The sequence below is a fragment of the Schistocerca americana genome, unplaced genomic scaffold, assembly GCF_021461395.2.
Source record: "Schistocerca americana isolate TAMUIC-IGC-003095 unplaced genomic scaffold, iqSchAmer2.1 HiC_scaffold_817, whole genome shotgun sequence".
NCBI lineage: Eukaryota > Metazoa > Arthropoda > Insecta > Orthoptera > Acrididae > Schistocerca > Schistocerca americana.
Genome location: NW_025726585.1, coordinates 15,001 through 20,000, shown reverse-complemented (window position 1 = coordinate 20,000; position 5,000 = coordinate 15,001). Strand labels below are relative to the sequence as shown.

The window sequence follows — 5,000 nt, the reverse complement described above, 5'->3', positions numbered from 1 at the left end:
GAAAAGTAATCGCTGACAGCACGAAGGATGTCACGCGACTAGTTAGCAGGCTAGAGTCTCGTTCGTTATCGGAATTAACCAGACAAATCGCTCCACCAACTAAGAACGGCCATGCACCACCACCCACCGAATCAAGAAAGAGCTATCAATCTGTCAATCCTTCCGGTGTCCGGGCCTGGTGAGGTTTCCCGTGTTGAGTCAAATTAAGCCGCAGGCTCCACTCCTGGTGGTGCCCTTCCGTCAATTCCTTTAAGTTTCAGCTTTGCAACCATACTTCCCCCGGAACCCAAAAGCTTTGGTTTCCCGGAGGCTGCCCGCCGAGTCATCGGAGGAACTGCGGCGGATCGCTGGCTGGCATCGTTTATGGTTAGAACTAGGGCGGTATCTGATCGCCTTCGAACCTCTAACTTTCGTTCTTGATTAATGAAAACATACTTGGCAAATGCTTTCGCTTCTGTTCGTCTTGCGACGATCCAAGAATTTCACCTCTAACGTCGCAATACGAATGCCCCCGCCTGTCCCTATTAATCATTACCTCGGGTTCCGAAAACCAACAAAATAGAACCGAGGTCCTATTCCATTATTCCATGCACACAGTATTCAGGCGGGCTTGCCTGCTTTAAGCACTCTAATTTGTTCAAAGTAAACGTGCCGGCCCACCGAGACACTCACTCAAGAGCACCCTGGTAGGATTGCAACGGGGTCCGCCTCGGGACGCACGAGCACGCACGAGGCGCGTCGCACGCCTTCAGCTCGCCCCACCGGCAGGACGTCCCACGATACATGCCAGTTAAACACCGACGGGCGGTGAACCAACAGCGTGGGACACAAATCCAACTACGAGCTTTTTAACCGCAACAACTTTAATATACGCTATTGGAGCTGGAATTACCGCGGCTGCTGGCACCAGACTTGCCCTCCAATAGATACTCGTTAAAGGATTTAAAGTGTACTCATTCCGATTACGGGGCCTCGGATGAGTCCCGTATCGTTATTTTTCGTCACTACCTCCCCGTGCCGGGAGTGGGTAATTTGCGCGCCTGCTGCCTTCCTTGGATGTGGTAGCCGTTTCTCAGGCTCCCTCTCCGGAATCGAACCCTGATTCCCCGTTACCCGTTACAACCATGGTAGGCGCAGAACCTACCATCGACAGTTGATAAGGCAGACATTTGAAAGATGCGTCGCCGGTACGAGGACCGTGCGATCAGCCCAAAGTTATTCAGAGTCACCAAGGCAAACGGACCGGACGAGCCGACCGATTGGTTTTGATCTAATAAAAGCGTCCCTTCCATCTCTGGTCGGGACTCTGTTTGCATGTATTAGCTCTAGAATTACCACAGTTATCCAAGTAACGTGGGTACGATCTAAGGAACCATAACTGATTTAATGAGCCATTCGCGGTTTCACCTTAATGCGGCTTGTACTGAGACATGCATGGCTTAATCTTTGAGACAAGCATATGACTACTGGCAGGATCAACCAGGGAGCTGCGTCAACTAGAGCTGAGCAGCCGGCCGCCCGGGAGTGTGTCCCGGGGGCCCGCGCGAACACGCAAGCGTCCGCTCAATTATTCTGCAAACAGGAGGAGGCTGAGCTCCCCTGCACAATACACCTCGAAACCCTCTCAGGTCCCGGCGGCGCGCAGCGCCGTCCTAAGTACTTGGTCGGGTTCGAGAGAGGCGCAATCGCCCGGAGTTTGGCGAGTAGACGCTTTAGGTGCGACCACCCGTGCTCCCAACTGAGCTTGCCGCTGCCGACAGAGGCCCGGGAGCGTGCTGTCGTGGCATTGCCGGCGGGAGACAACACGCGCCACCTACGGTGGCCGGCAGCTCCAACGCCAGCGCCACAGAAGGACAAAAGCCCCACTTGGGTGCCGAAGCGAACTCTCCCAGCACAGCGCACGCGCCAACACGTCCGCACAGCTGCGATACAAACCACCTGCGAGAACCGCAGAGGCGACCGAGCAGCAGACGGCGTCGCGGCGCCGAGCGCCGGGCGGCGGCGCATCCTCAGCGCACACAGTCCTCAATCGGACCAGCACACTGCAGATGTCCACCGCGCTTCGCACCGGGCCCGCGAGGACCTACTTTGGCCGCACGGCGCCGCGTGCAGGGTGCGCCGGCGCGCAGCTGCGCCGCCTGCCGCCTCCGTCGGCCGGCGCGCCTGCCACTGGCCGCCCCCACCAGCCGGCTGTAGCGCGTGCGCCCACGCACCGCGCGGCCAGCACGCCGGGAGGCCCCCCCTCACCGGCCGGGGACGGTCCCACCCAGCCACCGCCGCGTATCGCTTCACACCCACATGCCATTCACGTTCGTGGGCATGGTGGGTATCGCTGAAACAACCGGTTGGTAGCTCAACCGATCGTCGCCATCACTGATTCACCTCTAGCGAGAACAACCGCACCACAACCGTTTACCAGTTGTTCATTTGCGTAACGTCACCAGCAAACGTAGACGTCCATCGCCATTTGCAAATTCAACGATTGTTGCATGCCTGTGTCAGGTGTCACGACACACTATGTCTGCCCACATACACGCAACAACATGTGCACGCTTCGCGAACACGTGGAAGGTGGCCCCCGTACGTATGCGATGTCCATTGCGCGAACGACTGTCAACCGGCCTCTGTCGCATGTCGCAGATGTGGAACGCAGTGCACCATGCTATCACGGTGTGTGAGAAGAGACGACTACGTCTGACAACACGCGCCACTACATCAACAGACGGCTCATGCTGATCGCCATCCACGGCATACCATACTGCAATCCAGCTCTTATAGGGAGACGACACGTAGCTGAGTGCACAATATTTGGACCGTATGGTTCGCCGTTGTTGGCGCAGTCGTGGTACGGTCACACATGTACCACGATGTATCATTCAGTACATGAGGACCAATGTGCAGTACAGTGTGTGATTTGGACGTACAACATCAGCGGACAGTTGACACACGCCGTACCACAACGTAGGCTGTGCTTCGCCATGCAAATGCCAATGAACAACTGCGAAGGGCATTGAGCATGTACGTCCTGCTGCCATCCGCATTACAGTGTATAGCTGCAAGGTGTTTAACATGAAGCGATACTCTGGGGACCAGGCAGTGCGAGTAGCAAACTATATTGCGGGGGTTGCAGTTAGGCAACACCACACTAATTTAACGCGTCGTATGACAATTACAGAGCAGGTTAAGGCCCAACGTGTGTTGGGTTAAGGCCCAACGTGTGTTGGGTTAAGGCCCAACGTGTGTTGGGTTAAGGCCCAACGTGTGTTGGGTTAAGGCCCAACGTGTGTTGGGTTAAGGCCCAACGTGTGTTGGGTTAAGGCCCAACGTGTGTTGGGTTAAGGCCCAACGTGTGTTGGGTTAAGGCCCAACGTGTGTTGGGTTAAGGCCCAACGTGTGTTGGGTTAAGGCCCAACGTGTGTTGGGTTAAGGCCCAACGTGTGTTGGGTTAAGGCCCAACGTGTGTTGGGTTAAGGCCCAACGTGTGTTGGGTTAAGGCCCAACGTGTGTTGGGTTAAGGCCCAACGTGTGTTGGGTTAAGGCCCAACGTGTGTTGGGTTAAGGCCCAACGTGTGTTGGGTTAAGGCCCAACGTGTGTTGGGTTAAGGCCCAACGTGTGTTGGGTTAAGGCGCAACGTGTGTTGGGTTAAGGCGCAACGTGGGTTACGTTAAGGCGCAACGTGGGTTACGTTAAGGCGCAACGTGGGTTACGTTAAGGCGCAACGTGGGTTACGTTAAGGCGCAACGTGGGTTACGTTAAGGCGCAACGTGGGTTACGTTAAGGCGCAACGTGGGTTACGTTAAGGCCCAATATAGGTTAGGTTAAGGCCCAATATAGGTTAGGTTAAGGCCCAATATAGGTTAGGTTAAGGCCCAATATAGGTTAGGTTAAGGCCCAATATAGGTTAGGTTAAGGTACAATATAGGTTAGGTTAAGGTACAATATAGGTTAGGTTAAGGTACAATATAGGTTAGGTTAAGGTACAATATGGGTTAGGTTAAGGTACAATATGGGTTAGGTTAAGGCGCAATATGGGTTAGGTTAAGGCGCAATATGGGTTAGGTTAAGGCGCAATATGGGTTAGGTTAAGGCGCAATATGGGTTAGGTTAAGGCGCAATATGGGTTAGGTTAAGGCGCAATATGGGTTAGGTTAAGGCGCAATATGGGTTAGGTTAAGGCGCAATATGGGTTAGGTTAAGGCGCAATATGGGTTAGGTTAAGGTACAATATAGGTTAGGTTAAGGTACAATATAGGTTAGGTTAAGGTACAATATAGGTTAGGTTAAGGTACAATATGGGTTAGGTTAAGGTACAATATAGGTTAGGTTAAGGCACAATATGGGTTAGGTTAAGGCGCAATATGGGTTAGGGTAAGGCGCAATATGGGTTAGGTTAAGGCGCAATATGGGTTAGGTTAAGGCGCAACGTGGGTTACGTTAAGGCGCAACGTGGGTTACGTTAAGGCGCAACGTGGGTTACGTTAAGGCGCAACGTGGGTTACGTTAAGGCGCAACGTGGGTTACGTTAAGGCCCAATATAGGTTAGGTTAAGGCCCAATATAGGTTAGGTTAAGGCCCAATATAGGTTAGGTTAAGGCCCAATATAGGTTAGGTTAAGGCCCAATATAGGTTAGGTTAAGGTACAATATAGGTTAGGTTAAGGTACAATATAGGTTAGGTTAAGGTACAATATGGGTTAGGTTAAGGCGCAATATGGGTTAGGTTAAGGCGCAATATGGGTTAGGTTAAGGCGCAATATGGGTTAGGTTAAGGCGCAACGTGGGTTACGTTAAGGCGCAACGTGGGTTACGTTAAGGCGCAACGTGGGTTACGTTAAGGCGCAACGTGGGTTACGTTAAGGCGCAACGTGGGTTACGTTAAGGCCCAATATAGGTTAGGTTAAGGCCCAATATAGGTTAGGTTAAGGCCCAATATAGGTTAGGTTAAGGCCCAATATAGGTTAGGTTAAGGTACAATATGGGTTAGGTTAAGGTACAATATG

General features: G+C 52.8%; 1 non-coding gene across 1 annotated transcript in view; it reads right to left on the bottom strand.

Annotated features, from left to right (window-relative positions):
- LOC124591251 overlaps window positions 1-1,486 on the bottom strand; it is a 1,910-nt gene extending 424 nt beyond the window's left edge. Inside the window, exon 1 of the ribosomal RNA XR_006977076.1 lies at window positions 1-1,486. This exon is cut by the window's left edge and continues 424 nt beyond it. This is a non-coding gene — a ribosomal RNA (small subunit ribosomal RNA).
- Window positions 1,487-5,000: the final 3,514 nt, after the last annotated feature.